General features: G+C 36.7%; 1 protein-coding gene across 1 annotated transcript in view; it reads left to right on the top strand.

The window, feature by feature from the left end:
• Nucleotides 1–24463, top strand: part of NPAS3 (neuronal PAS domain protein 3) — a 940521-nt gene that overhangs the window by 300791 nt on the left and 615267 nt on the right. The gene's annotated exons all lie outside the window — the stretch shown is intronic.

The following is a 24463-nucleotide window of genomic DNA, read 5'->3' as shown; positions in this document are numbered from 1 at the left end:
AAGGAAATGGCAACCCACTCCAGTGTTCTTGCCTGGAGAATCCCAGGGACGGGGGAGCCTGGTGGGCTGCTGTCTATGGGGTCGCACAGAGTCGGACACAACTGAAGTGACTTAGCAGCAGCAGCAGCAACAGCTTATAACAAAGGCACTGTCCTTGTAAAAAAGGCCAGTGGAGCCAACAAAATGTATGAATGCAGTGGAAGCTAATTATCCCAGTCATCTTAATGTATCATCAGAATGCCTTGTTAGAGGCAAGATGTTGATCAATGAAGTTGGACTCTCCTGAGTTCAAGTCTTTGTGACACTGAAAAAGTGAAATCTCTTTGGCCTCAGTTTTCTTTTGGAAAAAATGATGCAGTTAGGCCTGAGAATCCAACTAGTCTCATGTTATCGTAATCCCAGGCTGTTTGGGAGGCTTAAGTTCACATAGAAACTAGTAAAGACAGGTTAGGATTCCTATTGATGATACTGATTAAGTGTTAAAGGTAAATTTCCTTTTTTGGTGTGTTTAAGACTGTATTTCCAAAATGATGATAATCAGAAGGAAGAGGCTGTCAACATGTAGCATTTGTTTTGAAATACTTTTGGGGTTTCTAAGACGTGAAAACTCTTAACTTGTATCATATGACAGAGTAGAGGAAATTTGGAGCCTTTCTTAAGTAACACAGGTGGTTTGGTGAAGTTACGGCAACTTAGTGTTATTGGAATCCTTAAAACAAGGATAACAAGGTCTATGAAAATTGATTATGGAAACTATTAGTATGTGGTTATTTCCTCTAGAGCACTCGAAGACTGTTTCTGAAATGAATGGTTATATAATAAAACAATGAATATAGTTAATATTGCCCCTTCCCAGGAGTTTGGCTTTATAGATAAAATCTTACAGGAGGTTTTATTTATTTATTGGAATATAATTGCCTTACAATGTTATGTTTGTTTCTGCTATACAACAAAGTGAATCCGTTATACGTATACATATGTCTCCTCCCTCTTGGGCCTCTCTCCCGCCCCCAACTGCCATCCCACACGTCTACACCATCACAGAGCGTGGAGCTGCGCTTCCTGTGCTGTATAACCACAAGTTCCCACAGGCTGTCTGTTTTACAGATGGTAATATATTTATGTCAAACCTGATCTTCCAGTTCATCCCACTCTCCCCTAACCTCGCTGTGGCCACAAATCTGTTTTCTAAGTCTGCATCTCTTTTCCTGCCCTGGCACTAGGTTCATTTGTAACATTTTTTTAGATTCTACATGCATACATTAATATACAATATTTGTTTTTCTCTTTCTGACTTACTTCGCTCTGTATGACCGATTCTAGGTCCATTCCACATCTCTACAAATGACCCACTTTTATTCCTCTTTATGTCTGTGTAATATTCCATTGTATATATGTACCACATTTCTTTATCCATTCTTCTATTGATGGACACTTAAGATAACAATTTTTTAGAGATGAGTGAGTTATATTTCATTTTCCATTTTACTCTGCTAGTACTTTGGCCACCTCATGCGAAGAGTTGACTCATTGGAAAAGACTCTGATGCTGGGAGGGATTGGGGACAAGAGGAGAAGGGGATGACAGAGGATGAGATGGCTGGATGGCATCACTGACTCGATGGACGTGAGTCTGAGTGAACTCCGGGAGTTGGTGATGGACAGGGAGGCCTGGCATGCTGTGATTCATGGTGTCGCAAAGAGTCGGACACGACTAAGTGACTGATCTGATCTGATTCATCCTATTTGAATACTTATTACAAGACTCTGTGTTAGGCTCTATGGGGGAGGCAAAGAAGAAAAAAAATGAACCTTGTCTTCTACGAGTTTGTAATCTAATGAGAGTGACCCACATGCTCACAAAATAATAAAGAATGATATTATTCATGTTGAAAGATGTCTAAGCAAACTGTGTGATGACAGACAAGTGATTAATGGTAAATGGAGAGACGAAGAGGTTAGCCTTTAAACTGGACTTTAAAGATGGGTAGGATTTTAAATTGAAGCTTTTGGTAGGTAAATATATTGAATCTATATAAAGCACCTTAAAATATATATAATTTTATTGTTCTCCAAAAAAAATTATTGTACTTTATGAATTTCTACTTTTAAATAAGTATTTTTCCAAGTCATTAATTTAGATACCCATTGGTGTTAGATAGTCTATTATGCATAAATAGAGCTGTAAACATGGTGATATTTCATGAGGATTGTGCTCCCTTAGTTAAGCTTGTGAAGGTTTTTCCTTTAAGAAGAGTATTTTACACTGAATATCCAAATGCCATGTAGAACATGGGGTACTTGTATATATTTCTATTATCTGACCATAATCTCAAATAACCAAAAGCATGAATCACATACTGAACTTCTAAATGAAAAGCTTAATCAAATATAATCTTCTAGCATACTTCTTCTAATATCTTGGTTTTTTTTTCTGGAGTAAGGTGTATTTTTTAATTTCACAATCCTAGTGTATATATAGTACATAGTTCAGCATCTAAAACCTGAATATAGGAAGGCTCAGATCAGAAGGATAGCTGCCATCCTGGGATCCTCTCATCAGTGAAACAGCCATAGTTCAAGGCTGCCACTGGAGCAGTGGCCGGAATCAAGTGCTCCCCTTGGTACCCGGCCCACACATATCCCACTGAAACCTGAAACTGGGAGGGAAAGCTAGACAGCGTGGAAGAGAATGTTTTGTACTTTTATTTCATTTAAATTAGCACAAAGGGAGGGAACAATTTTGCTTCACATGTGAAGTCAGTCATTTCTTGGTTTGCTAGCTCAATGTTTTAGCAGAACAGCTGTTCAGTACAATGTGGCTTTCTACAAGCAATATTTCTACTGCTAGAAAAGTGGCAGTCTGCCAAAGAGAGTGCCCAGACCAACCCCTAAACAAAAAAAAATCTTTTGTCAACGACTCTAATAATTTGTACAATTCAGGAAAGGGGGGTGGCACAGTCTTTGCAGATGTGCATTTATGATGCTATTTTTAAGCAGAGCGGCATGAAAGAATAGATTCATGCGAGTCGTAAGTTGATCATTCATTTTAAGCATTTGGCTTCTGCTCTTGCTAAAATTTCATTCTGTGTAAAGAAAACACAGCCAGTCCTGAAACGAGGTAAGGCAGGGTATAATAACAAGATGAAATCCTTTATTTTCAAACCTATGATGCTTGCTCAAAAACAAAAAGCTTTGGGGTGTCTTTTTTCCCCCAGGAAGGAAATAAATGCAGTTTTCTGATCCCCTCTCAGGAGAAACTTGCTATCCTTCAGCATTTTAGGAAATAAACTCTTAATGAGCCTGCATTCTTTTACAGCAGTCCATTCTCTGAAAATGAGTTTTAAGTGCTGAAGGAAATGCCAGGAGCATTTCCGTAACCAGAGCCAAATTAATATGTGTTAATTCTCTGTAGTGTAACATCATAGACACCATGCAGTTTTTCTAGTATCAAAACCAGGTCTAGTCTCAGATCTGTCTTCTTTGCTCTGGTTCTCCAACATCTACAGCAAATGACCCTGCTAGCTTTGACTCTAGTGATGGAGTTAAGAAAATGATTTTTATAAACTCTAGGCCACTGGGAAAGGACTCTCAAACTTCCCTTAACAGTAAGGATAAAATCTGACAGAATTCTCATCTTTGTTTTTACTCAGCAATATAGCTGATATTTACAAAGGAGAGAATTAGACCACCTACTCTATATTATTAAAATATAAAATCTTATATGCAAAATGGCATACAATTTAATAGTGATTCATTCAGCAAGGGTGATCATAGAGCAAAGATGACCCTGGACATTTCGCTACCTAGATCAGAAACTTCCTCTGCCTCTGAAAGCTGAAGTCTTTTTTTATTGTTGTTTTCTTTTGTAAAAAAGCCCAATCATTTGTATTCTGAATAGTCTAAAAAATACTCAGTTAAATGGAATTATATTTCCTTCATTCAAAATGCAGTGCACTCATATTATACTGTCCTTTCAAATTTTAACAATTTAAATCTATATAATTATATATTGCAATATATAATTATATTTTTGTATTAAATATATAATTATATATTATACAATATAATGTAATATATAATTATATATTGTGTATTATATATAATTTCATTTGTATATATATGAATGAAAAAGCATTAACTTTCATTGTGGGAACTTACTAAAATAGGTTATTTTATTCTACTAATGAACGTATGTGTTTAAAATTAGTTATTCAGGTGACTTGCTTCATCATACAAGTTGCTACCCAAGTGTTTTTCAGATGTTTCCTGATTTTAATAGGGACTTACAGTGACAAGTACAATTCTTTTTTTGTGTGTGTATAAGCACACAGTGGAGGGGTACAGCATTTTTTGAAATACAAATCCCAGACAAATTGTATATAAAATGTTTTTTTATAACCAAGTTAATAAAATCACATCTTATGTATTTGAGAAGCTGTCTAGGTAAAGGATGTCTGTGGTAATTCATATTTGTAAAAACAGTTTTTCAATGAAGCAGGTGATGTTTCTAACCAAGATATATTTAAAATTCATGTTTTCAACCTTTAAGCTTTTAAAAGTAAGGAAATGGAAATATAAACAACACATTTGTGTTAATGACATATCTAAAGGCAATATATTTCAGAAAAATATTGGAAGACACAAAATTATCCACATCACATTTCTGTTGCTTTACTCATTAAGTAGTCTGAATAATCTACACTTTTTTGCTGTTCAAGTATGGAAACCTGTGATCACTTTTTATACTTATGCATTATATTTTCCGAAAATCATAGAATTGACCTACCTATCTTTATAGTGTACAAAACTATTTTCTGATATGAATTGTGTGCAAAATATGCAAAAGATATTGCAATCCATGATCACATTGTAGTACTTACAAAGCTCCATGAGATGCGCATTGCTTCCTCTGTATGTGGAGTTTTTAGTTATTCTGCTCTGTATGTGCAAATGATACATAAGTCAGAAGAAAGGGAGGGGAATGTTTTTAAAAGTGGACTTAAATGCTTTGTTAAGTTCTGTTGACCAGTTTTACCAAATGAAATTCTTTTGGTTTGGTGAGTGATATACACAAGAGGTTCAGGAGCCCCAAATCCACTAATACTAGCCTCTAATACAAAAAGCAGGAAAGACTAAAAAATTACTGTTTATAAATTTATGTCTGTCACAATTTATATAAAACTCCCTTAGGGACAACTGTTTGCATTTAGTAGCTATGCCATCTTGTCTTATTAGCCACTAGGAAATGATTGCATTGTAGCAAAAATAAACTTAGTAAGACTGGTGAATAGACAGTTGCTTAGATTGTGGTCCAACTGATGTCAGTATCATTGTTTTTGTTAGCATGTGAGTCAATTAATTCCATGACAAGCAGAAAAACATGTGGATTCAGTTTCTAGACTTCAGTCTAGCCACAACCAGTTTGTGTGGCCAAGGTCTGGGGGGTAAGAGTTTGTGGGTGCTTTGTAGGAACTCATCCTTACAACAGAGCATGTCTGTTAATAGAACAAATAACTAAACTGCACTCACAGTTACTTGTTTGTAGTTATTTATAAGTTGAAAACATATTATGAGGTTACAGCTTCACACTAAATTTTTCCATGGTTTTTCAATGTGACATTATGCTACAAAATGGTGAGACAACTTGCTCGGTGTCAGGTTTATAATCTCCCAATCTCATTAGCTCTTTACTGAGCTTACCCTCCTCTTGGACTTTGCTGTGTCTTTTGAATTACGTCTATGGCAAACCTCAGCCTTCATGTGATTAATGGAAGTTGATATGTTAGTGAAATCTGAGTTCGCAGCCTTTGTTCTGCAGCCACCTCTTGGCTTCCTTCTACTTCTAATATTCTTTTCCCTTCTCTTCTTTACTCCCTATCTAAACTATTCCTTTGAGGTGCTACATTTTATGATATTGCTCAAAGAATTGCAGAGCGGAATTGTTAACAGTGGTAACATTTTAAATGATGATTAAGCAATGCTCGAAGAGCAGCCAATCTAAATCAGATACAGGCTTCTGAAAGATCTTAATATGTCACTTTGGTTTTTAGGACATGTAGTACTGGACAGTGGACCTAGGGGGCAAGGAAAACTCCTCAGTTTTGTGTGCCACTGTAACCAGTATCTTTGATAAACCTTACATTCACATTGATTCTGTGCTATGGATCTGTGCAGCTAATGTTAGTCACCTGATTTGCTGAGAACTAGAACTAATAACCTTTTCAAATGTTATCAAATTGTGACAAATCCTACACCAATCAAATTACTTAAGTGATCATTGATCATTTATTTGATATTTTAATTTTGACTGTGTTTACCTCAAGGACTTCTTGATATTTCTATTAGTCTTTGTTAGACCACAAATGCCAAACTAACATAGTTCATAAATTTCACCAACAGTGAAGGCAGGATGCTGTAATTAGCTTTATTTAAAATGACTTCAAAAGAAATGAATAGCCTTTAGCATAATTATAGACATAGCGGACACAGTGGAAAATGAGGAGAAAGCACCTGATTTAGGAAGTACGTCTAACTATGTTATTCATCTGTTTGGGGTGTGAAGAGATCTGATTAGATTTCTCAATAGTGAAGGGGACAGAAGCTCTCCCATGCAGGTTGCCTGCATCTTGGGTTGCTAATGATTTCATTGTAATGTCACCGTTTAGTTTCATACTGATCATTTATACTGACAAAAAGGAAGAAAAGAAAACAAGGAACCTGTCATCAATCATTCATTTAATCAAGTAGCAAAAGTAGATAAATAAACATACCGAGTTAATTATTCTTCCGTATGTAGTGATTGACAATAAAGTTAATTTATGCCTATCTTAACCCTTTAATATCTGTGTGCTATGCTTCGTTGCTCAGTCATGTCCAACTCTTTGCGACCCCATGGATTGTAGCAGACTGGAGCCCGCCAGGCTCCTCTCTCCATGGGGATTCTCCAGGCAAGAATACTAGAGTGGGTTGTCATGCCTCCTTCAGGGGATGTTCCCAGCCCAGGGATCGAATCCAGGTCTCCCATGTTGTGGGTGAATTCTTTACCATCTGGGCCATCAGAGAAGTCCAATTAATTGATATTAGCAGTTCTAGAAAGGACTTGGGGGTGACCTTTTCTAAAGTGTCTTAAAAGTTCAGTCATCATAGTTAAGGCATTTATTTACTTGAAATTTATTTTCATAAAAAGTTGTAGTTTTAAAAAGTTGTAGTTATTCACATCTAAGCATATTAACTGAATGCTACCAAAGATAATGGAAAACCATTGTTAGGTTGCTCTTCCTCCTTTGTGTTACTCCTGTTCAGACTCCTAGTGAAGATGTCTCTGTTTGTAACGTGCATTTATATTGCATAAAAGGGTTTGTAACCAGACACAAATATGCTGTTAATTCAAATGTGTGTTAGATATCTTAGTAACAGTGAAACACTAAAACATACGTCTAAGTTAAAAAGGTCCTTGAAACTTTTAAACATGTATTTTTGGTTTGTCAGTGTTTTTTTTCAATTTTCCAGTGAAATTTCTTCTGGTGGCTATACTTTTTAAAAAAAATCAATAATTGTTTTTATACTTGCCTGAGTATGTGTACTCCTCAGGTGAGTGTAGATAACAAATCTAAGTTGTCCAAATATTTCCTCGGGGGTCTTTCTAGCATCCTTGTCCAAGTCAGACTGCACACGAAAAATGAGGAAGCAAGAAGCAGCTGTAGTGGATTTGGGGATATAAATAGGAATTTAATTGTTGATTAAAATTGTTGTGCAGAGATTTGAGGCACAAAGAGACTGTGGGTGCCTTTATGATTAGGGCTGTGCTTTTTTTTTTGGTGCAGCTTATTAAATGACTTTTCCCTTAGTGATTTGAATGTTCACTGTAACCGAATTCTAACCAGTCATTGTGTGACATGTCTCCCCTCTCTAGTGTTTGCTTCAGCTAACAGACTAGAACTGGAATTGCAGCAGAGGAAACCGGGCTGAGGGGTGGCCAGACCAGAGCACATTGCATGCAGAGGACACACTTTGTGTCAACTCTTTGCCAAAGAGAAAAAAAAAAAAAAATTGCCTACTTTTACGGGCTTTTTATCAGGTTCGCTGTAAGTTCAGAAATCTGTAACGATAAACTGCAGGTACAGTAGATGTCAAGCTCGTTTCTCTGTTACTGTCGATAGTTTCTCATGTTCGGGTCTCTGTCGCTCACATTACAGTGTGCTTTCCTTAAACGTTTGGCTTAAGCGAGAGGTTTTGTTCGTGAGGACTTTTGACATCTCGAATAGATGTAGGATTGTAGTTACGTTTTGAATGACAAAGTAAATTTTGGACAGTGTACAAAAATTAAATATTGAGCTACAAACTAGAGTGTTGTTGTTCTTGCTCAGCTGCTAAGTCGTGTCTGACTCTTTGAGGGCCCGTGGACTGTAGCCCACCAGGCTCCTCTGTCCTTGGGATTTCCCAGGCAAGAATACTAGATAAAATGTTTTTAAAACTAAAGATTGTCCACAGTTATTAGGTTTACAAGCATTATATTCAATGAATGAATCCCTCTTTCTCTTCATCCCCTTTCCTGCCATAAACACCTTTAAACTTCATTAGTTTCTGTGTAAATGTGCTAAAGAGAAACCTTTCATTCTTTTTTTTTTTTGTTTGTCTTTTGTTTGGCCTCCTTTTACCTGTATGCATCAGTTAAGCAGTAGTATGAATGAAGAGTGGGAATTTGTGGCTTTTTTGTTCACAGAAATAATGGTTGATCTCTTTAGCTTTTGTCCAGTTTATGGCTTTCCTTTTTCGTTCACTTAGCAATCTGCAGCTAGCAGGTTAAGCATACTGCAGCTTGTAAGCCTGTGTCACAGTAAAATCAACAACTCTATGTGAGACCCTTCCTCAGAGAACCATTCAATGTTCTTTTCTGACTTATATTTGAGAGGGACAATAAAAACTGGGTGGGGAGAAGGCACCAGAGAGTCTCTAAGTAGATGGTTTAGACACACACACACACATATGTATGTGCAAATATAGAGATAGTTTTGAAAAGAAATATTTGAATCTTTGAAATAAAGTATTTGGTCCAAATCTACTCTTGTTCAGTTCATGAGGAAATAAGAAGATTTGAGTCTGAACGTCTTACTCTCAGAAACAATTGACCAAAAGAATCTTTTAGCCAAAAGTATATCTTCGATACAAGACCATGAGTGTTTTGTTGGTCTAATTCTTAGAGCTATTTAGCATATATTTGATGTATCTTTTAGTCATTTTAGTCAGTGGATTCTATGTCCCCAGTCTCAGGATTTAAAGGGAGAAAGACAACAGAACTCATTCTGATTTGCCTTGTATGCTTCCTGGATTTCATCACTCTTTCTCTGCAGGAAAAGAATCAAGGAAGAAAGGATTTTAGGTACATATTATGTGCTCAGAGGGGCTTCCCAGGTGGCACTGGTGGTCAATAATCTGCCTGCCAATGTAGGAGACATAATGAGACACGAGATCCCTGGGTCAGGAAGAGTCTATGCAGGAGGCCATGGCAACCCACTCCAGTATTCTTGCCTGGAGAATCCCATGGACAGAGGAGCCTGGCGGGCTACAGTCCACGGGGTCGCAAAGAGTTGGATACAGCTGAAGCAACTTAGCATGCACGCACTTGCTCATCAGAAGTGTTGGGATGAGATTGAAGCCCTCCATCTGACCAGCCATCTGTTGTTTCACCTCCAGTCCTGGCTTGTTTCTGGATGTCACAGTTAAAAGTCAGTTATTTACACTTTACTCCTTTATTTTACCTATGGTAGTTTTATTTATTCACTTAGAATAAAAAGTATATATAGGTCACCTACTGTGTATTCCCAGGGCTTGGAGATAGAAAAGACTAATAGAAGATGCATCTCCACTCTTGAAACCTTCGCAGTTGATCTGTGGAAATAAGCCTTTTGAACCTAAAAGCTTAGAAAGCATTTGTGGGAGAATTCAGCAGCAGGTATGGTAAATTGCTTCTTAAACTAAAGAACAATTGTGGTCCATGCCCTTCTCTGTAGCCAGAAACCTAAAGGAATACATTCTGGAACCATAGTGGCCTTCCAGGGAAAGATCTTGTCCTCTCCTTGTCACCTTCATGATCATTGTCCTGCTTCAGACACTCAGGAATCCTACGAAGAAAGACAGGTGCTCAATGGATTTACAGATGAGACAACTGAGGTGCAAGGACACTGAGTGGCTTGCTCAAGGTGAGATGGGCTCTTCATTCTGCAGCGTGTTGTTGCATCTTCCCAAGGTAGGGATGACCTGAGATTTATGGCTCAAAGCAACTCCTTGTAATTTGGTTGATGAACACGTCTAGGTCTGGCCTAAACACTTCAATTTGTGAAAGGAATCTCACGGTCATTTTGTTTTGATGTTCCACAAATTTTAAGAGAATGTAGCTACAAAGAGTACATTCAGAGATAGATTCAAAGAATACCCTGAGTTACTGAGAGAGGCTTTTTAAGTTAATAGTTACCACAGCAATATTATACTGAGCGTTTAAGCTTTCAGTCTTTATGAGAGCTAAATCAGTGTTTTGATTTTATAACTTATCAGTGAAGCTAAAGCTAAGTATCTAAGAGCTAGACTTTGACTTTTTCAGTAGGTTTTAGGAAAAATTCAATCTCTCGTGATCAAAACCTTTCTTAGGCTTGAGTTACTTTTCAGAAGAAACACAGTAGTGTTTAACACAGCAGTCAACAATTATAAACGTGTGTGTTCTCATTTCTTCTCTCCTACAGAAAGGAAGAACTTTAACATTTTCAGTGCTTGCCTTTGACATCACAAACTTTAGATTTCTCGTGTTTCATTGTTCTGTTTGATGTAATCTTACTATTGTGGCAGCTTTCATATTCTCTCTCTGCTTTATTAGACAGTGCTTCCTGGAATCTGGAATGCTGTTTTTCATGGTGTTTTAGGGGCAGCTTAAGTACTGAAGACATCACCTAAGTACTACCAGTTCATCCTTGACTGAATAATGATGTATGTAGAACTTTACTTTTTCTGCCTTATAAATGGATAGCAATTTACACAGCTGTGGATATGGGATGTTTCAATCCCAGACCATGTTGTAAGAAAAATTGAATGACAGTGAGCAAAACAGCAGTAATTATAAAACTAATTACTAAATGCTGATGATGCCCATAGGCTTTGCATAACTAAAATTAGAAAAGGAAATTGCTTTCGGCTTCACAGAGGCAACATGCTAGTTATTTCACTGTTTCAGTCAAAATGGAGGGTAGTATATAGAGTTCAATCAGGAAAATATACATGCATACATATATATCTATGGATTTGCATATACATATATTTTTCTATATTGAAATGTTATTCACTCTAGCTTACAATTTTATTTATAGAAACTTATGCATAGATATTTACATAAAGAAGATAAGTATATTAAAATATTTGAATGCAATATATATACTGTGCATTTTGCATACACTATAATTACAACATTAAAATGCATATCTTTACAATATATTTATACATGTTAGGTTTCTCTCATGTACATTTTCACAGCAGGATGTAGTATACATTTTCACCTTTGCATAAAGAATCTAATCTTGTAAAACCATAGTACATTCTTCAAAATGAAATACCAAAAAAAAAAATTAAAACATTGATCAGCTGATAGAAAATGAAGTATCACATTTGAGAAGACAAATGATTGATAAATCAGAAGTCCATAAGGCATGCCTTTGTTCATGTTCAGTTTGGAGCTAAGAAATGTGTGATATTAACTCCAAAGAAATTACCAAGATTGTAAACATATTACCTGCAAACCCCAGATAATCTAGGATTATGTTAGAGCTGATATTGATAATATTCAAATAGGAAATATGGCAATAATGAATTGTCAGTATGCATACAAATGGAAAATGATTTAATGAGATAAAATGTGATTATTTTATTGAAAACATTTACTTGTTTCTTACAATTACCAGTTGGTTTCTGCATCTATCCTCTCTATAGTCCTGCCGACAAATGTTATAAAACATACACTCTCATGAATAAACTAGTACTGGTTATGTTTAACTTTCAGATTAAATATATCATGGATCATGAAGATGAATCATTGTTAATATGGAGGGAAAATGAATTCTGCGTTAAAAAAAATTCAAGTGGTTTGAATGACCTAAAATGTAATGTTTTACTTAATTTTCTGCCACATGTTATTTCCAAAGCCTTAAGAAATTAAAATGACAAAAGATGATACTGTCTGTAGACATATATTATTGAAATGAAATCCAAGTATAATTCAATCAAGGCTGTAATGAAATTCTTCTTGTAACTTTTACCTAGTGGGGCAGCACAATGAGTTAGTTCTTTCCATTTGTGTTAGTGAATTTAGTAATTAACTCTTTTACCAAGGCAAATAGTCTAATAATGGAGGAATAAATCACAGAATGGCATATGAAATGAATATGGTTCTTGTATAACGTCTGGCAATTTAGTCAGCTATAACTAATATGTACACAAGTTGGGGTAAAGTCTCAACTTTTGCAAGTTATCCAAGGTCCTGAGGGTCCTGACAAAGCATTACTGCTCACCCACTGTCCTTCAGGTGCGAGGTTGTGTCAGTCATGAAGCGAAGTATATGATCAAGAATTCAGAGAGTTTAGGGTGACCTATTAAGAAGATGATATCAGCCAGTTTATATTTTTAAAAATGACATATAGTTGGCTTCTCATTTATTGCTTTCCGACTTGTTCTTAGTGGGGCTCTGAGGAGAGGGGAGGCGAGAAGAGTTGTCAGTGTGTCGATGCCAAGAAATCTTGCTTTTCTTTTAGTGAAGTGATGATAATGTGGAGTTTCAGGAGAAGGGAGGAGACGAGGGTAGGAGAGATGTGTGAGCCTATAGAGAACCGATGCATCCATACAGTTACCAGATCACTACTGAGAACCCACTGTGTACTAGGCTTACCGCCATCTCAAGAGGAAATAAAACTTGTCTCTAGGCAATGTGTGAACTCAAAACTTTGTCATTTTAAGTTGAATGGAATTTAATAGAGGACAGAAAGGAACAAAACCATTTTTTCAGGGCTCTTTGTTCAAAATTCGTTGTCATTTGACTCATTAAGGCAGCACACAGCGTCCCGTGGGGTACGGTTTTATCAGTCAGTACCAGGGAGCAAGGCTTGCTTACAGACAAGATCATTTTCTACAAATTTTCTGTCATGTTTCACCTTGGTAATCTCCATCTCTTGTGTGCAAAAAGAAACAATTTATTTTCAACACTTGAGGGATATAGAACATCTGACTGCTGTCATAACCTATTGTTTTTAACATAAACATTATAGCTGCATTTGCCTAGAAATATTTGCCCATGATTGTGTAAATCTCAGCCGGGCACAGGAGTGTCACCTTGTGCTCTCCAGCATCAAAATTGAGACCCATCACCCAGAAAGTGCAATTTGCTCCCTTCACAAGCATTTACTTCAACAAAATTAGAAATAGATTTCCTTTTCATAATTGAGTTAAACAGTGCAGTCACTGAAGAAAAACTTGTGAGAGAATGCATTGCTTTTACCCGTAGCATATAGAACCCCTCAAATGTGGCTAAGGACCTACTATATTTTCCTTTAGCAAAAGATGGTTGATTGCTTAATGGTTGAAGCACTACTAAATAGCTTATTTCACATTACTGGAGAAAATGTGCTTTACATCAATTGCACAGTGTAATTCTTTCTATTATTTTGGTAGAATTGTTTTACCTTGCACAGAGGCATGCATACAAGAGAGAGAATGGCTTGATAATCTTCTGTGATATTCCAGGATATCTGAAATACGTTGTACAGGAACTGGTTCTCTCCAAAAGCTGGGACCCTTTGCTGTTTGCCCTTTTCACTCATTTACTGAACATCACTTTCAACTGAACATTTATCTGGTTTAAAATGAAAATAAATGTTTATATTAGGCTAGTTCCTGGCTCTATTTTGTATCTTTACTATTATTTTTCTTTCTTACCCACTTCTGATTTTTATGTTTCATGCACCCCTCTAAGCCTTATGAAGAAATTTTTGGAGCACCGTGAGTTATATAAAAATAATCATTGTCTAATTTCATTACATACAGAGAAGCTTTGCTTTGTATTTGCACCCATGTCTATAAGATTGTCATTTATAATTGAATTAAACACATAAAATATATTATTATAAACACATAAAACATTTTGTTCTTTTTTCTGGTTAAAATTCTTCTTTAATCGTCTCTGATTCATTATTGTAGAAGGCACGGGAACATTTGTTTTCACCCTGTGACTTCTCTGGGGGTTGGTGGCTCTGATTTTTCCTCCCCTGAGAGACCATGTCACCCCACCTCCCTTTTTGGCCATTATTTTGAACTGTTTTTGCAGCCAGTTCCTAGTCTGACATCACTTTGTGATCTTTTAAAATGTTGTTTCCAAGCTCTTCTTTGGGACTTACTATTTCTGCCCTCACATAGCCTTTTAATTTACTGATCAGTTGCCATTTTAGAAGTTTTTTCCTGTGGATTTGGCCTCTATAGTCCTCTTTGTGTTCTTTTTCATTTTTATACTAATAATTACAACACTTCCCAATTAATTGCCATTTGTGAATATAATTGATGTGTTTGCTCCCTCTCCAGACCACTAATGAAGACGTTAAATAAGTCTTAGCATGAGGCTAGCCTCAGCAGAATTCCATGGGCATATTAGAGTTCACTATAGTTCTATTTATTTTCTCTGCCTTTAAGAGTGCTTCTGGTTGAGACATTTTAATTCATTTTCTTGGATTTCACAATAATGGAGCCCTGCCTGAAGTGTCTGTCCAGATATGTAAGGCCTAATGAACTCTCTATGATTTTCTGAAAACTAAGATTATAGATTGACTCATATATCCGAGAATCGTAGAAGCATTGTGTGTATGCAAGACAATACAAACAAAATGCTTTTGTGAATATAATGTGTGAAATGCAAGATAAATTCAACTGAGTTATCCCTGTTTTGGAGTATTGGCACAAGGGAGCGCATCAGAGGTATTTAACACAAATAAACTATGTAGCTTTCTTAGAAGAGTTGCTTCTACATTAGCCCAACCATATTGGGTCCACTTTCTCTGTGATCAGAATATTACAAAGGGAGTGGGGAATAATTTATATCAGAGGTTCTGTGACGGAACGAAATGGATCTCTTTTGAAGTATGATCTCTGAAAGCACAGCATGAAGCTCAAATAAAGTGAAGGACATTCGCTATTACAAGTAATGTCCTTAATAATCTTGTTAGTCTAGTCTCCCTCTGTACGAGACAAATGGAACATTATTGGCTTATGGGCTGTAGTAAATAATTTAGTTTCCAATATTCAGGCTGCTTTGACAGTAAATTAAAATGACATGAAAGGGGCTTGTTGAATAAAGAAAGTATCCAATCAAATTTAATTGGCATGACTAAGGCAGTAGAAATATGTTTTATAATTAAACCATGTTGTCTTGGAGCTTTATAAGCATGTATGAATCAAAATGTCAAAAATTATTCTTTGATATTGTGCATTTAAAACTTTGCATGGTGAATAGTTTCCTTAAACAAGCTTCTAGACATGCATATTGATGTTACATAAAAATAGTTTCATGTTTCAAATAATAAGTGATAAACTTCTCTGTTTGTAAACCCTTGCAAGTAGCAATTCTGATAAAAGACCACTTAGAACTCTCCTTTACAAGATTTTCTTTTCAAATTGATATGCTAATAACTCAGAGAAGGCTATGATTTTGTTGTGGCTATATTATGGTATTTCAAGGCTCAACTTTTTTGGTGAAGAAAAATAAGATCCAAACTTACTAAGCAGAACAAAGAATAGTACTGAGAAGAAAAAAAGAAGAATATAAGATAAATTTTGGTTTACTGTAACCTTCTCAAATTCAAGATGAATTGAATTTTCTACATTTGACAGCAGAAGTGTCAAATACTTCTGCTATAAAAGACAGGAAGCTGTGGGAATTTCAGGTTTTTGTATGACCACCTGTCCTGTTTTTTTTCTTCCCTGAAAATGGTGCATAAGTACGTGCCCATTTGTAATAAAATTCCTAATGATAGTTCTTTCCACAGCTCAGGTAGAAAATATATGGTAGTGTCTGAGTCTGAAGAGGTTGCTTATAAAAACAGAAATGAGCTTAGTGAATCACTGTTCCTTCTTGGTGTTTTCAAACTTCCTAGTCAAAGCAAGCAGAAGATTAGAGAAGGTGAGCAAGGAAAGGAGAGAGTTTCCGATACATCAGTGTTACTCAGAATACTAAGAATCACGTGACGCTTAGAGATTTGAATATCGTTTTATAATCTCTTGCTAACTTTTTAGTTTGGGGATGATTTTTAATGAACAGTCCTCCTATTCTCTTGATTAGGCCCAAATCTAAACAGCAGTTTCAGAGATAATATAATTTGTGTTGATGCTGCTCCAAATAAATCTACAGCAATATGCTACAAATGTATTTTCTATAGTATTTTGTCTTTCATGCAATGCTGTGACTTTCTGTGGTATAGAAATGCATGAAATATGTCCTTTGATAAAAAAAAAACTGACCAAAATTAGTATTTCTTAAAATCTGTTTTCTGCAGTCTCCTGCCTTCTTCTCCACTTGAAGACGTTTAAACTTTAAGCACATTTTAATTACAGTTTTGACATAGGAACAGATTAAGAGGGCTGGGTTTTTTTTAATCTTTTTCTCCCCCGCCTTGATGTTGAGCCCATAACCTCAGTAGTCATGGAAATGTAAAAGCTAAGTTTCCCCTCTCCCTCCCTCCCTTTTTCCCTTCCTTCCTTCGTACAGCTAGCAAAAGTCATTGTTAACACGCTGTTTTCTGAACTACTATGAACTCAGAGGAGAAAAATAAATGAATAACTTTATCTTGGAGGCAGAAATCCCTCCTCAGAGAAAGTTTCTGGAGAGGATAATGCAAACGGGGTTATTTAGTCATAATCACTATGTCTGAGAATGCTCTTCTTTCCTGATGATCCTAAGGAATGCATATCTGGACTTTTGTTTTTTGAGTATATACTCCAGTGTTTTTCACACTTCAGCATGCATTAATATCGCTTGGAGGGTTTCTTAAAACAGATTGCTGGACCCCTCTTCTGGGGTTCTTGATTCAGTAAGTCTGGGGTGGGGTCCAAGAATTTGCAATCTTAAGCAATTCCCAGGTGATGCTGCTGCCGCTGAGGAAACACACTGTGAGAACCATTCACTCATCGTATAACATACAGTGATTAATCTCCTGCTGTGAGCAAGGACGCCAAGGACCAGGCTGAAGGCCTGTTTCCGGGGAAGTTAGCACTGTGCAGGGACATTCAAGAAGAGCACAAATGCTGTGTCAGATATGAGCCTGGAGGACCATGATGGCTCGAGGTGGAGTACCTGAGAAGCTCTGGGGATTTAGTGATGCCTTCTGGAGGAGCTCAAGTTCTACTTGAAGCCTGAAAGATGAGTTAGGAGGAAAGCAGGTTCTTTAGAGAAAACTTGTATTCTTTTTAGCATCAATATTAGTCTAAAAAATCAGTAACGTTTGTTCTCTAAAGGGCAAAAATGGTTACTTACCTTTAAATTTTTATTTTATTTTATTTATTTTTTTTTTAAATTTTATTTTATTTAACTTTACAATATTGTACTGGTTTTGCCATATATCAAAATGAGTCTGCCACAGGTATACACGTGTTCCCCATCCTGAACCCTCCTCCCTCCTCCCTCCCCATACCATCCCTCTGGGTCGTCCCAGTGCACCAGCCCCAAGCATCCAGTATCATGCATCGAATCTGGACTGGCGACTCGTTTCATACATGATATTATACATATTTCAATGCCATTCTCCCAAATCATCCCACCCTCTCCCTCTCCCACAGAGTCCAAAAGACTGTTCTATACATCAGTGTCTCTTTTGGAATACGAGAATGTGAAAGCTGCTCTTCCTGGAAGGGTCCTTAGGCCAACACACTTGGCTCTGTGCATGTAGATTTGTTTGAATCTGTACACACGTTGGAGTCTCTTTTGCTTTGGAAAATAGAACTTTCAATTTTATTGATGCCTGCATTTATTTATATATATATATTTTAAATTTTATTTTATTTTTAAACTTTACATAATTGTGTTAGTTTTGCCAAATATCAAAATGAATCCATCACAGGTATACATGTGCTCCCCATCCTGAACCCTCCTAGAATGATAGACCAGAGCAAAGTATCATCACATTTGTTCTTCACCATTTAGAAATGGTGTCCCTTGTTGTAATTCGCATTTGACTTTTCAATTACTTGGGAATCTGTTTTTTCTATGTCTTCAAAACATACAGAGAGGGTATTTGATAAATGCATTGAAAGTTTTAAAATTTTTTGTACTTTTAAGTAGTTATGTTTCTTTTTTTTTCTTTCTTAGAATCTAGAGTTGATCTAGCTCAAAAGACATTTGAATATTGGGTTGTCCAGACTCTGATTTCTTCTAGAAATAAAGTCTGGGTTGATAGTGGAAATAAAATGCTTGTAGCTCCTGCCATCTTGGACCTTATATCATATAGGTGGGAATTAAAGCTAAAACCTCCCTACGTTTATCTGCTGCAGTTTTGTTTTTGTTGTTATACCTTATTCTCTTAATTTCGTCTCCTACAAACTATGGTGTATTACTGTCTCCATTGTATGGATGAAACAGACCAAGAGAAGTTGACCCTGTGGCCCAAGGCCATTGTGTGGTACAGTCAGTATTGGGATAATACTTGTTTCAATCAATTCAATACTGTTTTAGCTCTACCATGTTACCAGAGTCTGTAACTATTTATCTTTGCCTCACCTTACCTTTTGGAGACTGAAACCCTGATTCAGCATTGAATGCATGGACGCCAGTTTACTCTTGTCAACTTGAATGGACCTCCCTTCCCTGCTTTGTTTGTTTCTTCTGACCTTGTCTTGTACTTGTTTGATGGAAAAGTGATTTTTCTGCAGGTTGATGGTTTCCAACTTTTTCTTTTTCTGATCTAAGGAAACATTACCTTGACATACAAACAAAATATATAGAAAGCTATTTGAAAATCATAGCTCTGTGAAAATGGTTCCTATCTTTGGAGCTCTCCTTATTCAGCTGTATAACTTTCATGAAATAGCATGGTAGTCTCAGTCAGACTGGTTTCCCTGATAGCTCAGTTGATAAAGAATCCACCTGCAATTCAGGACACCCCTGTTTGATTCCTGGGTTGGAAAGAGGCACTGGAGAAGGGATAGGCTACCCACTCCAGTGTTATTGGGCTTCCCTTGCGGCTCAGCTGGCAAAGAATCCGCCTCAATGCAGGAGACCCGAGTTTGATCCCTGGGCTGAGGAGATCCCCTGGACAAGGGAAAGGTTACCCACTCCAGTATTCTGGCCTGGAAAATTCCATGGACTGTATAGTCCATGGGGTTGCAAAGAGTCAGAAACAACTGAGTGACTTTTGCTTTCAGTCAGACTACCTGATTCAGAGTTTACATTAGAAATTTACTAGAAAGCTATAATTATCAGTGTGATTTGAGAATAATGATAACTAATATTACTAAACCTGTAATAAACTAATATTACTAAACTAAACCTGTGCCAACTTGCATTAAGGGTACCATGGATTATCTCATTTAATCCTGATGGTCCAGAACTAGCCAGTTAGAAGAACCACAATTCACTACCAGATAATCAATTTCCAGATTGAGAATACTTCACTTATATTCTGTTAAGTGTTTGACCTAACTTCTCTTTCCAAGCTGATGCTTTTCCCTGCTCCCCTCAAAAACCAGATATGTACCTCTGAGCTGGTTTTGCAGTAGGGGATGTCTGTTGCCAAGATACTATATTCTTTTAAAGTAGCCTGCTGAAAGTGGGGTACTTTGAAATGATTCATAATGTAAATTTCTTCCAGGAGTAAGATACCAGACTGAGAAACATGAGATGAGTATCCTCTGTCCACTCCCAATCATTCATAAAAAATGTTCTTAAATTTGACAGTGAGCAGTTTCCAAACAGGATTTAAATTTTTTAGAGCGAAACAGGCTGCTGTGAGGACCCAGTACAGTTTCTTGTAGGCCCTGTCTGGTTGTGCTGTCAAAGTAAACATTTTCCTGACACGGTGTTAGTGAAGAATCCCAAAATGACCTCATGCTCTGAGAGATAATTTTTAATTTTTAAAGAAATAGTTGGACAAGTCATAGCTTCAAGCTTTGTAGCCAGTGTAGTCTTAACACCAAATCACGTTTTAACTCTAAGTTATCAATTTGTTGTTATTGTTCAGTCGTTCAGTCATGTCTAACTCTTTGCAAGCCCATGGATTGCAGTATGCCAGGCTTCCCTGTCCTTCACTATCTCCCAGAGTTTGCTCACATTTATGTCCATCGAGTCAATGATGCCATCCAGCCATCTGGTCCTCTGTCACTGCCTTCTCCTCCTTCCCTCAATCTTTCCCAGCATCAGGATCTTTTCCAGTGAGTCGGCTCATTCCATCACGTGGCCAAAGTGTTAGAACTTCAGCATCAGTCCTTTCAGTGAATATTCAGAGTTGATTTCTTTCAGGATTGACTCCTAGGTTAGATCTCCTTGTAGTCCAAGGGGCTCTCAAGAGTCTTCAGCACCATAGTTCAAAAGCATCAATTCTTTGGCATTCAGCTTTTTTTATGGTCCAACTCTCACATCCATACCTGAATAATGAAAAAACCATAGCTTTGACTATATGAACCATTGTCAGCAAAGTAATGTTTGCTTTCTAGATTTGTCATAGCTTTCCTTCCAAAAAATCTAGCTTGTTCACAAATAAGCAGACAAAAACGTATCTTGCCATTTAGGTTTTGTTATTTTTCCCTTCAGCAGCTTTATAGTTGGAAGCTAGAACTTGAATTCAGAAGTGACCCGGCCTGAGATCGGAGCTTGCTTTTGTCACTAACCAGCTTTGTGACCTTGGGCGCACTTATGAAATGCTCTGAGTCTCGATCTCTCTGTCTGTGTAACTGAGACTACTCAGGCCGCCTCAGAAGATTACGGTGAGGACCACCTGAGGTGACCTGAATGGGGGCAGCACACAGCATCTGACTTCTGGTGGGGCCTCCCTGCTCACTTACCTTCAGAGCTTTGATTCTTATCACCAGAGTACTTGCTCCAATCTTGGTCTGCTCATGTGTTCCAGTTTTTGGAAGGGAACACATTATTCCTGGAATCATAGATTCAGTAATCTAAGATTTGCTAATGAAATAGTGGGTTAAGGGAGAAATTCCTAGAGCTGTATTTGTGCAAGTTTCTCTATATTCTAAAATTTTTAAAAGGGTCCATATTTTACTGCTTATTTTTCACCCTTCCCATTATTACCTGTGTTCACTTGGTGAAATCATTTATTTCTAATTTTAATTATATTTTCTCTTTTAAATACATTTGCAGATACAGAGGAATTTCAGATGTCAATTCTGTACGGAAACCACCTGAACCTTTAGTAGCTCAGATAGCTCATTATGAGTAGAGGGCATTGCTCCTTGTTTTACACTATTTTTCTTCTCATGAGATCCTTAAAAATGTCAGGAATGGTATTTTTCCTTTATTCAAAAATAAGGAGAAGGCTTTGGACTCATTTATTTTTAAATAGTCACACTGGTTTCCTTAGGGAAAAAAATGCCATCAGTGGAAACTCTCTATAATTCCAGCAATTGCAACATGTAGTAACAGTATGGCATTTGCATTGAAGCAGGTTTTCCCTTTAAATTCTTGCTACTTTGGGGACACATTCACTACAAGTTGATAAAATGGCTACATTCTATTATGCATTTGTCACAATTTCCAAGTAAAAAGCCATACTCAAGTTTGAAATTAAACAATTTAACTTCAAACATTTTTCATTAATGAGAAGAAGGGTTTTTAGAAGGATGCTTGTAGAAACTGTGGAATTATTTTTAATTAAAACCTATTTGCCAAGAGCCATTTTTATTATTGTTTTGTGGAAATTATCCTCAATAAGTACAGTTTACTCAGTAAGACCGATAGCGAATGTAAGTTCACCTTAATGCCTGCTCTCAAATTCATGATGGACCTGCAAAGATCACCCACATCCAGAAGAGCAGAATTTGCAGAACCAGAAGTGGTTTGAAGGTGGGTTAAATTTTCATGATATAGTTTAGATAAGTAGACAACTTCTGTCAGGGTGCAATTCTGATGAAGTCTGAATTCCACCCAGGCAGGGCAAGATGCATGAACTCCAGTGTGTGAAAAACGACTGTCAGCGATAGGTTTTTACTGAACAAAATTCAGTGATACAACTGCTTACCTTTTCACAATGACACTTATTAGAACTTACGAGAATCATAGCAGGTAATCTCTTCCTAAAGGTAACATAACTTCATATCCACTGCAGTGCTGTATGTATTCTGCAAGCAAAAGGTGTGTAGTCTGTCTTGCTTAGTCCGGACACTGCCATGTTGGTTGTCAAAAACCAATTTAAAATTCTAACCTATATGTTTCACAGCTCCAGTTTCTTTCCACAATTCATAATTTCAGGTGTTCTAATCTTTAGTGGAAGGATTTTAAATTGATCCTGAGATGTATATTTCCTTTCCAGTGTTCATTTGAAATATACAAGTTTTTAAGCTCTTTTAAATTCTCTATTCAGTATTTTGCGTGGCTGAAATATGAGTGTAAAAATAGTAGACTTTTTAATGCTTTTGTATAGGCTCAGGAGAGTCCTTCCTGCAGTACTAGCTGGGAAGGTAATGAACTGTAAAATATGTTGAAATGATTGGGGATTAAAAATCTCTGGTGTGTAGTGACAGTGCAATTATATTCCACAGTAAAGGTTTCTTGTATTAAGAGTAATAAATAAAACTTATTTTTTCCCACTGTGATTGGTTGTCACCACCATAATGATAGCTTTGACCTTCTTCCTCTTCAGATGCCATTAGCCTGTGACCAAGTAGTCAGGCTATAGCGAAAATGCTGTGGAAACCTAACTACAAAGTGAGAATTCTTACCAAACCATAGCAATATAAGTCCGGGAGTACAGTAGATGCCTTTCGGAATTCTGCAGGTGTTGCCCTTTCCATGTGGCATGCGTGTTTTCTTCCCATTATTCTTTGACCCCTGTTTCTGGGTTGGGAAGTTCTGCTTCTGGAACTGGGTTTCCAGAACTGCTTGTCTTTGAACATACGTGGTATAAGCAATTGACCCTGGTAGTTTACAATCCCAAGAATCAAAGTCAAATTGCTAAGTGACACTTCTTGGGAAATAAGTTAAATTTAAATATTTATCTAGAGACTAAAAAAGATTTGGAAGATTTGAACAGTATTCATTTTTATTTAGAAAGTTGAGCAGGGGATTTAAGATTATGTAAAAAGTGTTTATTACTTTTTGCCTTTTTAAAAAAATGAAGGCAATTGTCACAATTTCTTCAAAGAATCAAACTAAAGTACAGAGCATTCTTCAGTTGGATTCTCATGGTCTTTATTCCATTTTAATTCCTTTAAAAAAAATAAATTCTCAACTGAAATGTGAATGTCATGGAATGCCTCCAGTGCGAGGCTCCTGAATAGCATTGGGCCATATTTATTCATTAGAATTATGTGCCATTTTTGTCTTCCTTTCTTATTAAGCCTCATTTGTCTGCCTAGAAGGTCAAAGGAGCAGCTGCTTCCTGGGCTGACCCTATGCACCTTGATTGTTTTGCTCTTTCAATGGTACTAACTCTTTCCTTCTTCCTGGGGACCTGTGGGATTGTCCTTTCAAAGCATTTACCCTTTCTTAGCTCAGGGAGTAAGAAGGACAACCACTTACATGTTCCCGTGATGCCTGCTGCTGTACAAGGGCCGTGTTGTCATCCATTGTCATGGGGATGACTTGATGTTTTTTTTTTAATGATCTCAGAGTTCAAAAGTGAAATCAGCAAAAAATGAACACATTTGTAGTACTGTTTTAAAAATCCTTAAGCTTTTTGAGTGGCTACCACTCTGTGTAACTGCATCAAAACCGTTTCCTCCATTGTAATAAGTTTGGAAGCAAACCTATCCTTTATATATATATGTATGTACACATGCACATGTGTATGTATACACACATATACACACACACACACATATATATACACATATATGTAACTTTTATTGCCCCCTCCCTCTGCCATTAATAAAAATGGGAGTTCAACAGAGTATTTGATACAATGAGTGGCCACTTACTCCAAATTTCTGTGAGCCTAACATAATCAAGAAGAAATTCCTTTACTTTACTCGAACTTTGCAGTCACATTGGGGTAGGTAGATAATGAAGGAAGGAGGCATTGAAATGTGCCTAAATCACATGCTGTTACAAGTCTTATGATAGATTTGTGTTTGACTTAACAGCTTTTGGAACCTAATAAAAAGAACTTAATTGACAATTTCTTGAAATTGCTAAGAAAACCTAGTGATGTTGGTAGGGTATAATAAGGAGTTTCTCATCACTGTCTTTGAGATTGAGCCTATACAAAACAAAAAAAAAAAAAAAAGGA

The sequence above is a fragment of the Bison bison genome, unplaced genomic scaffold (genome assembly GCF_000754665.1).
Source record: "Bison bison bison isolate TAMUID 2011002044 unplaced genomic scaffold, Bison_UMD1.0 scf7180017864242, whole genome shotgun sequence".
NCBI classification, from domain to species: domain Eukaryota; kingdom Metazoa; phylum Chordata; class Mammalia; order Artiodactyla; family Bovidae; genus Bison; species Bison bison.
Note: the sequence above shows the minus strand (reverse complement) of the source record. Positions and strands in the feature narration are given on the sequence as shown.